Below are 11,227 nucleotides of genomic sequence, written 5' to 3'. Positions count from 1 at the left end.
AAACAATAGCCACTTTAAAATTAAAACTATGCTTTTACATTTTATGTGAATGAATTTCACTAATTTTTTTTTTTAATTTGGTGCTAAATTAGAATTGAAATGTTGAAATTTGATTTTTCAGTGTTTTTTTTAAGTAGTTCTCTTTATATATATTAGAGCACCCAATGGTTCTTGATGTCATTAAAGTAATACTGAAAAAAAGTGTACCGAATGTTAAAAGAAGAATCCTTTGTTTGTAATTTCACCAATTTAAGTAGTTTTCCACACAAAAAAAAAAGCACAAAAACTCTGCACATAGCAAAATCAAGCATTTTTGGCCGCAACGATCACAAAACAAAAAATCTATATTGACTGCATTCACTTTTATTAATTTATGAAGCTTCACACACTGAGAGGCAGCTGAGCCAAAATTATCATCCACAGTGTGATAATAAGACAAGCATCACTGACAGCTCAAAGGTTCTACTGGTATGTTGTGTTGCTTTCCCACTATAAGAACAGATTTTCTTTCTGTTAAGGAAAAACACCAACATCTGTTTTGACAGTGTGCTGGAGATGGAGCTGCAGTTGAGGCTGTTTTTAATGGTGAAGACTGTGTTATTAAAGAAACTCACTAAATAGTTTGTGAAACTCACGATGAATATAGCAATTAGTCCATCAACAAGCTGTTTGTCGGACAAGTGTTACAGTAGACTTCACAGTCTTTCCGTCTCACATACATACACAAACACAATATTCCTGCCTCTCTCATTATTTAGTCTGACATGTCATAGATTTAAATCATACTGATGTGCTACATTCTTTCATATTCTTTCATCCAGACAGCTCTATTGCCAATTACCCATCATCTTCCCCCAGAGCAGTATACTCCATTGTCTACCTCCACACACGCACACACACACACACACACACACACACACACACACACACACACACACACACACACACACACAGAATCTGCAGCAAATTTAAGTCTGAAGGATAATAACCACAGAGAATAATTACAAATAAAACAAATGAAAAGCTGAGTAAGAAGCAGTAGTGCGATTTCGTTACGTTGAATTAGACAGTTCAGACAGTTCAAGGTGAAAGAAAATCATTTCAGACTATATTTCTGTTGAATATAAAGTGTTTGTCAGAGAATGTGTTTCCAGGAGAACAAAATACATTATTTTGTAACTTTGCATTGCAAAGCATTATAAATATAATACATATTATTATACCGTATATAACATAAAATTATTCATGGGGTCACAATGGCTAGGTAGTTACCACATCTGCCTCGCATCTCTAAGGTTGGAGATTCGAATCCCGGCTCTGCCACGTGCGCACACAGTTTGCATGCTCTCCCCATGCTTTGGGGGTTTCCTCTGGGTACTCTGATTTCCTCCCCCAGTCCAAAGACATGCTTTGTGGGCTGATTTGTAGGCATTTCCAAATAGTGTGAATGTGTGTGCTGTGTCCTGTGATGGGTGTCCCCTACCTTGTGCCCCTAGTTCCCTGGGATAGGCTCCAGGCTCCCCCATGACCCTTTGTAGGATAAGCAGTATGGAAAATAGACAGATGGATGGATTATCATTCAACTTCAGTAACCGCAGGGACACTTTGAATCCAGAGCCTAACACAGGCTGTGAGGTGGGAATACACCCATGATGGGACACGAGTCCATATGCCTATGCCCACTGTAGACTCAGATTCCTTTCTTGGCTGACAGGAGTGGAATGCAATGTGGTCTTCTGCTGTTGAAGCCGATCAGCCTCAAGGTTCAACATGTTGTGCTTTCTGATATGCTTTTCTGCTTGCCACGTTTGTACAGAGTGGTTATTCGAAATAGACTTCTTGTCGGCTCAAAAGTGTCTGGCTTTTCTTTTCTTTATCAAGCATTCCTGCTCACAGAACTGCTGCTCACTACATGTTTGGTTTTTGGGGGGTTTTTTTGTACCATTTTGTGTAAATTCTAGAGCTTGTCGTGCATGAATATCCCAGGAGATCAGCAATTTCTTCCCTTTTTTTTCTTTTTTACTTCAGCCTAATCTGACCTGTTTCAGTTCTAAAATGATTTAAAAAAAAAAAAAAAAAAGGTGAGGTAATGTTGGAAAGCAGTTACGTTTTCAGAGGCTTTATTTATTTTATTTTTTTAAAGAGCATGAAATGTACTCGTCTCCCTCTTCCATTTACTTCTTTCCTCTAATCTTCCTTGGATATTGATTGCCTGTTTGAATGCGTTCTCTCTCACAATCTGCATGAATCAGGGCTCGTTTCATGTAAATTAGATGGTGTGTCATTTGCACGTTACACGAGGTTGTGTTGAATGCAGTGTTATATCATTCTTGATGTTACTGTCAAAAATGAAAAAACAAAAACACTGTAATGTAGGTCTGGAAGGCTAACTTATATTAATTAATTAACCTCTGGGCATAAAAAAATATTCAACCACATTGTACAAGCACAGACTGCATGGAAATGCATTAGTGCTGGAAATTGTAATGTATCTGGGGAAATATTTGTTGGAATTGATTTCTGTTAGACAGAAAAGCAGATAAAGTATGATGTATTGCACACTGTTGCAAGAAGTCAAATATTGGTTCGGGCCTCATATTAATTTTCCTGCATCGTCCAGAACTATCCAGAGGGAAATATTTCCCTACTCGGGAGCGAGCAGCATGGTGGCAAATTTACAGCCTGTTGGAGAATCAGAGCTCTGCTTCAAGTGAGAACGTCACAAAGAGAGACAGATGTGTCTGCAAACCTGTGAAACCCACACCTGCTCTAACCGCCGCGATTGTCACATCTTTGCATACAAAAGAAGACATGGGCAGATACAAGCAGAGAAAATGAGAGAGTGAGAGAGAGAGAGAGAGAGAAAGAAATACAAAGAAAAAGTGGAATACAGTACATCACAGATACCAACCAGTTACAGATCAATATTATAACAGAAACAAGCATTATTTTTAAATCCAGATGTAGACATAGATCCCTAATTAGCAATTAAAGTTGACAGCATCAAGGAAAAACTCCCTGAGATAACATGAGGAAGAAACGTGGAGAGGAACCAGACTCAAAAGGAGTCCAACCTCTTCTACAGCTGTACGGTATACTGTAACGTCAGACAGTGCTAAGTGTGTTGAAAGGATCTTCAGTATGAGTACAGGAGTACAGTCTTTATGATTACAGCAACAGTACTGCATTCTCACTGAATTCCTGTGAATGATGATTAACAAGCCATTAAAGGTCTAGGAGAGACAATGACACAGTTGTGAAAGCCTCTAGAATTAAACTATTTCCTAAAAGAAATTCTCAGATATTTTATGCACCATTCAAAAGAACCATTTGAGATATTTCATGACACCAAACGAAAGGCGATTTGGAATAAAAGCCTGTCAAAGAAAAATAATTAGTATGTAATCACGGTAGAGGTTTAACAGTTAGACATAATGGGACCAAATCAAATGTCTTATAGGACTTGAAGTAAAGAATGAAGGAGCACTGATATTAATAATGGGTTTTAACCTTGCTGGTAGGTTGATCTACACCTTTATACTGATCTCAAGTTAGACAAAAACTCACACAAAGAAAAAAAAAAACTGATTCGTTGTAATGACCAGAGGTTCAGTTCAGATTTTGGGGGACTTGTATGATCTCATTCAATATTTGTATCACAGCAACTCCAAAAGTTACCAGAGGTCGTCGTGTCCTGCGTACTGGTCTAGTTCCCATCTTCTCTTTTGTTGTGTTTACTGGTTTCTACTATTTCTACTCAGTATTTGTGAAGGCTTGCTAATCCTTCTGTAATGTTTTTATATCCCTAATCTTCTTTAGTCAAATTGCCTATGGATTGCCCTTTTTCCTGAGTTTGCCAATGACTACCTGTGTACAAGGGGTGTACGACGGTGACACTCTTGATCTTTGTATCTGTTTAAGTGGTCATGTTCATATCCCTATTTGGACTTCCACCCAAAGTGGGCATGGCATACACCAGATTATTATTTATTATGTGGATTTATTTCCCAAAATATAACAACAAACAGATACACTGCAAAACTTTCTGGCAAGTTTTCTTTAAAAAAATTTAAACAAAAAAAAAAAACAAGTCTCCTTTTTACAGCTGTAATTGTAGCTGTTTAGAACACATTATCTATTCGATCCGAATAATGTGTTCAGATTTGGTTAACTTACCACTGTATGCCAGTGATGAGGTGAGCATGAAGCTCCATGAAGTGTGGAAGCTTTCCAGCCAAAAAGCTTGCTGAAAAAAACCCCAATAGAAACCATCACAGAAATTCTTTTGGTTTCCACTACACATACACTATAAACCATCAGCTAACCATTAAAACCATTACCATTATTGGTCCTTGATGATATCCACTAGACTTGCCACCAACAGAAGGCAAAAAATTACCAGTAGAGGCCCCCAGGGACAATTACAGTTTCCATTAAAACCAATACAATTCCAATTATAACCATTAAAACCATTACAAAATCGATGAGGGTTTCTATTGTGTTTTGTTTTTCCAGCAGGGCACTCTAGGGGCCTCTACTCGTCCAAAAATATAAAATGTTATTACATTTTTATTGTAACAGACAGACTCTAAATCATACAGACTGTCCTGAGCTTATCCCAGGACTCTTACTCTTACAACAATGTCACTGTTAACACTGTTTCAATGTACACTTACTATTTAATATTACTCTTCTACACCTGTATACTGTAATGATTTCTATTCCCATTATCTGGTGTCACCCAGAAGTGTCATGTTTGAGTCTGGTTCCTCTCAATTTTTCTCCCTCATGTTGCCACTTTTTCCGTTGGCTTGCTCATTATGGAGCTAAATCTATATTTATATGTGTAAAGCTGCTTTGTGACAATGTCTAGTGATAAAAGTGCTATCCACATAAAACTGAATTGATCTAAGTAATATATGAGCTTATGATGCTCTTTGTGTCACATCGAAATTGTTAGTTATGGGTCATTGATGTAATCAAGTACCTTTATCTACAACCTAGATTAAGACTGTTTGTTTAAAAATGGGCAGTGAATGGGATTTTGACGTTGAATAAGCTTGTACATGGTTGGAATATAGACTGCTGGAAACAAAACTCGACCCATTCTCAAGGTTTTAAGTCATCAGTGATGCTGCCATTACAGGAAAACAACACAAGCATCAAAACAGAGCTTCACCTGAAAGTCCTCTACCTTCCTGACACACTGCCAAAGCTGCCAACCATTGCCTGTCAATTTCACTGACTCCTTGGGTTATCCTTTCTGTAAACCTCACACACGGATCCCATCTCTCTCCTTCTCCCTCTCTCTCTCTCTCTCTCTCTCTCTCTCACTCTCTGTCTCTCTCTCTCTCTCTCGCTCTCTGTCTCTCTCTCACTCTCTCTCTCTTACTCTCTCTCTCTCACTCTCTCTCTCTCTCTGTCTCTCTAACGCTCTCTCTCACTCACTCACTCTCTCTCTCTCTCTCTCTCTCGCTCTCTCTCTCTGTCTCTCTCTCTCTCTCGCTCTCTCTCTCTCTGTCTCTCTCGCTCTCTCTCTCACTCACTCACTCACTCTCACTCGCCCTCTCTCTCTCTCTCACTCCCTCTCTCTCTCACTCTCTCTCTCTCTCTCGCTCTGTCTGAAACTTAAATGGTGGCTGAGATTCTGTATACCACTTGTTACAAGCTGATATTTCTTAACAAATAGATCATTTCAGCCTCTCTCGCTCTGTCTCTCTCGCTCTCTCTCACTCACTCTCTCTCTCTCTCGCTCTGTCTCTCTCTCTCTCTCTCACTCACTCTCTCTCAGTCTCTCTCTCTCGCTCCATCTCTCTCTCACTCTCTCTCTCTCTCGATCTGTCTCTCTCGCTCTCTCTCGCTCACTCACTCTCTCTCTTGCGCTCTCTCTTGCTCTCTCTCTCTCTCGCTCTCTCTCTCACTCTGTCTCTCTCACTCTCTTGCTCTCTCTCTCTCTCTCTCTCTCTCTCTCTCTTTCTTTCTCTGTTACTACACACACACATACACACATTCTGAGTCTTCATGGTTACATTGTTGGTTTTTTCGAGACAATGCAGGAAGCTGCAAAAACCTTCAGCAATATATAGAGAGCTCCATATTCCAGCACTAGACTCCTATACACAGATAGTAATAACAATAATGAGTCTTTATTGGTCACATATACATTACAGCACAGTGAAATTCTTTTCTTCGCATACCCCAGCATGTTAAGAAGTCGGGGTCAGAGTGCAGGGTCAGCCATGATGCAGCACCCCTGGAGCAGAGAGGGTTAAGGGCCTTGCTCAAGGGCCCAACAGTGGCAGAACCCCCAACCTTCAGATCAGTAACCCAGAGCCTTAACCACTAAGCCACCACTGCACCGCTGATTTTGAATTTGAACCCCCTCTTAAATATTTTCACACAGTTCCAGATGGCATACATCGCCGTGATTGTGCTATAATGATGTTACTGTAACATAAGGTCACATGTAACATGTCACTTAGTTTGTTTAATCACATTTAATCTAAATGGTAGGATTAACCAATCAGGATAATGCATTTTCCCCATTTTTGTTTGAAAGCAATTAGCCAGCTAGTTACACTCTAAGTTTATGGATATTAATCATTTAGTAAACGGGACTGCAATAAAATCTTTTTATTTCTGATGTGTTCTTAATATGGTAAGATTGTCTGACTGTACATCTTGCCTTAAACTTTACCACAGTTTTGCCTCCCCAACAGAGTTTTTAGACTGCGAGTCCTCTTAGTCCATGACCTAGTGACCCAGTATCAAGACGTATTTATTGATAGAGATTTCCAAGCACTTCAAGTTGTTCTGAATAAGGGTGTCTGCCAAATAAAATGTAAATGTATTCACCACGTCAACCTCTGTCTGACATCCACACAAAATGCATGAGCGCATCTCGCTTATCAATTTGATTGTATATAATGTTGTGGTGGTTTTATTTCTCATATCTCTTCACCTCCCTCTGAATTAATTCCTGGTCTAATAAGTCACTGGTCCAAACGGATGTCCAGTCAGTCCACAATTTCGTTTTTTTCTCACTTCCTAACATAATGACGGGGCTCAGATGTCTTTAGAACTGGAATGAATCAGAAATGTGGACTGACTGGAGCAGGAACTGTTCACTCTATGTCATGCAACTACAGTAAACTGTTTATTTCATACAGCTACTGCTACGACTGTGTGGTTTATTCACTTTTTGAGCAAGAGATCTAATCCGATCCAATCCGATCCAACAGTCATGGATGACTAAAACCAGGTTTCCTTCTATCTAATATTGTAACACAGTAATACGACTCCCCAGTATACTCAGGAGGCCTACAGTGAAAGCAGAGGGAGCTAAAGAGCAGCGAGTGTATCTTATTGGGTTTGGGTTTTTTTTTTTTTTGCAGAATGATGGAAATCTCATAAGGAGAGACAAGAGGGAGGTGAGGAGGTGGGAGGCAAGCAGTGGCAGTTGAAAGGTTTCATGCAGCATTGACAGGGCCGACACGGCCTCATCAGACTCGCATTTTATACTCTATTTGTGCTGAAACACTTCAGTGGTTTTGTAAATAGGCAATTATTTCTGAAAACAGATAGTGCCAAGAATTTCTGCACTGACAGCTGCATTGACTTTTTTGGCTACATTAATAAAAGTATGTGTCATACCTTTCTGAGCCTTGTGTGTTTTCATACATGGTAATAATCAGTGGTTTAGTAGAGCTTCACCTGTAGCAGAGGTTCAGAAGAACATGTGAGGAGTAGCACATTATCCTAATATGACAGTATTACAGTACATTCATGAGCTGTACCTACTATATATATTAAGGGTGGGTGTCAAACTGCAATAGCGTTCTTTTACAAGCCCAGTTCTGAAAAAGTTGGGACCGTCTGGAAAATGCTAATAAAAATAAAGAGGAGTGATTTTTGTAAATGTACTTTGACTATTTTGAAATTGATGCATGCAACATGTTCCGGAAAAGTTGGAGCATTCACGGATGCAAGTTAAGGCTTTAGTATGCAAAGCAGAAGCCGTATATCAACACTGTCCAGAAGCTCCGCCGACTTCTCTGGACTCGGTCTTATCTGAGATGGACAACAGCAAAGTGGAATCGTGTTTTGTGGTCCGACGAGTCAACATTTCAGATAGTTTTTGGACAAAGCAGCTGTCGTGTTCTCTGTGCCAAAGAGGAAAAGGACCATCCAAGCTGTTAACAGAATCAGGTCCAAAAGCCAGCGTCTGTCATGGTATGGGGGTGTGTCAGTGCCTATGGTATGGGTAACTTGCACATCTGTGAGAACACCATTAATGCAGAAAGATACGTACACATTTTGGAGGGATATATGCTGCCATCCAGATGTCGCATTTTCCAGGGACGGCCCTGCATTTTCCAGCAGGAAAGCACATTCTGCCCGGATTACAAGCGCACGGTTGTGTAAGCAGAGAGTGTGGGTCCGAGCATGGCCTGCCTGCAGTCCTGACGTGTCTCCGATTCAGAATGTGTGGCGCATTATGAAGCGCAACATAATGCAACGAAGGCCCTGTACAGTTGCGCAGCTGAAGAAATGCATAATGGATGAATGGGGGAAAATTCCGCTTGCTAAATTTAAACAACTGGTGTCTTCACTCAGAGTCCAAACGCTTAATAAGTGTTATTAACAGAAACGGTGATGTTACACAGTGGTAAACAGTCGACTGTCCCAACGTTTTTGGAGTGTGTTGGGAAATAAATAAAATTCACAAAGTAAAGCATCAAATAATGTGTTAGTGATGTGTTTTCAATACAGTACAGGGTGAACTGAATTTTCAAATGACGCTTTTTGTTGTTGTTGTTTTTTTTTTTTACATTTTCCATACTGTCCCAATTTTTCGGAATTGGGCTTGTATTTGGACCATTTTAAATGAAGGAGGTTTTAAGTCCAGGCTGAATTCATTACTTCACTACCAGCAGAACTGTCTGAGGGAATTAAAACCCTGCAGCACTCATTACCATAGAAGGGCATGATTTCAGATACACAAGGCTTGGCTAGATTAATGCTGCATTCAAGGTGAAGTTGCAACGTGTAATTCCCCAACAGTTAAAAACCACCCAAAACACCCCCTCAGGTTCAACTTCCCCGTTTATGGAGTGGGGTTAAATCAACATGACCGTGCATACTGTGAACAGTGTAAAGTGTCCCTTCTCTACTTTTAAATTAGATTATAGCAGTACTGGCTTTAAATCAGTTCATATACAGACAGTCTTTGGTTAAATCTATTACACTGACCATACTAATCAGTGTGATCGGCTAGCTTGTTGCTAACTCTACACGCTATTGTCTACTCGCTGTTGTTTCTGTACTGCAATTTCAGTCCAGAATGTTGCATGAATGTTTGAAGTTCACTATAGTAGAATGGTACCAATAGCCACTCAGGCCTGTAACTGTAAAAGTGTGGTTAAAGAAGCTTTTTAGGAGCTTTTGCATGCTTTGACAGAGTAAACAAAACTTTCGTGGAGGTGAAAGTTTCGCTTTTGTGGAGGCGTCCATGTTTTTTTTTTTTTTTCTTTCCACTTTGCATGTCAAAAGTGGCAGTGTGAGAAATGCTGTTATTACGACTTGATAACAAATCAAATCACAGCTGACAGGCCCGAGAACGCAGCATATGTGTGTGTGTGTGTGTGTGTGTGTGTGTGTGTGTGTGTGTGTGTGCGGGTGTTTGTGTGTGCGGGTGTTTGTGTGTCCTTTCCAGCCTTCATACTGTTTGTTAACACAGTGTAGCTTCACTCATTTCACTTTGAAAAGCTTTATCATGGGTTTTCACTCCATAGTCTCCTAACCTAAATATGTTGTAGGTAGAGTGTATCAAATTCCCACAGCACACCCGTTCACTTGCAGAGACTTCACACTGTGTTCACACACACTGCCAAAAAGATTAGGCAATGGATTTTGTCTTCCGGGTGTCCTGAGACCTGATATCTTCCGCGTCTAAATAAAATAAACATTTTCTACGGCATAAATCCGGTGACACAAATGCAGGTAGAGTTTAACCATAAGGGAAAAGTTTCCTTGCACTGATATAAATTGTAAAAAATACAACCTTAACAAAAAATCAACTCGAATCTGATCGGTTAGAAGGTGTCGATTAATTTTCAATAACAGCACTTCTGACAGTTGCTCCGTTTGCAAGGTTTATGATGTATTAACGCACTCGTTCTATCTATTAAATGATCGTTTCTATAGTAACAGCTAAGTCACATGGACTAGGAGATGCGCCACATAATCTACGGCTGATAAAAAATGGATTTAAAAACGTGGTGTTATTTAACAAAAACCGTTGAGCTATTTGTAAGGGGGCGTGTATTAAACATTTATGGAAGGAATCTACAGTGTCAGAGCTTTGTAACAGTTTTCTGCCAGGAAAAAAATACTTCAAGTAAGACAGCTCTACATTTTTCCGATTTCTCAATAACATAGCAATCGTAGGAATATCAAGAGAGCGAGAAAAAAAAGAACCGGCTCGTGAGGATGATCCAGAACATTAAATGTAATTCCAAATGGACAAATAGTATGACGTGTTGTTCCTTAACTAATTTAAAACATGTAAACGTTGGCAAATTGCTGTTGTAGCCTATAAGAGGAATATAAACACTACTGCGCATACTGTTACAGGAAAATAATCAACTTCAGGATGGTTACGGCCTTGCCCTTTGCATCACACCTAAGAAAACAAACAAAAAAACAAACATGTTTTGTCCTGTTGTGTTTTATTGCGAACTTAATGAATTCCTCATTCCTAATTCATGCAAAAACTATTTTGTAGTCGTTCTAATATTTAAGTAAGTAAGAAAATTTTATTTACGAAACACATTTAACACAGCGGCTTAGTGGTTAGAATGTTCGCCTCACACCTCCAGGGTCGGGGGTTCGATTCCCACCGTGGCCCTGTGTGTGTGGAGTTTGCATGTTCTCCCCGTGCTGCGGGGGTTTCCTCCGGGTACTCCGGTTTCCTCCCCCAGTCCAAAGACATGCATGGTAGGCTGATTGACATGTCCGCGTGTGTCCGTAGTGTATGAATGGGTGTGTGAGTGTGCCTGTGAGTGTGCCCTGCGATGGATTGGCACCCTGTCCAGGGTGTACCCCGCCTTGTGCCACATGCTCAGTGGGATAGGCTCCAGGTTCCCCGTGACCCTGAAAAGGATAAGCGGTATAGAAGATGGATGGATGGATGGGATGGATGGATTTAATACAGCGAAGCTGACCA

The sequence above is a fragment of the Ictalurus furcatus genome, chromosome 5, assembly GCF_023375685.1.
Source record: "Ictalurus furcatus strain D&B chromosome 5, Billie_1.0, whole genome shotgun sequence".
In the NCBI taxonomy this organism is placed as follows: Eukaryota; Metazoa; Chordata; class Actinopteri; order Siluriformes; family Ictaluridae; genus Ictalurus; species Ictalurus furcatus.
The sequence above is the reverse complement of the archived record's forward strand: the minus strand, read 5'-3'. Positions refer to the sequence as shown.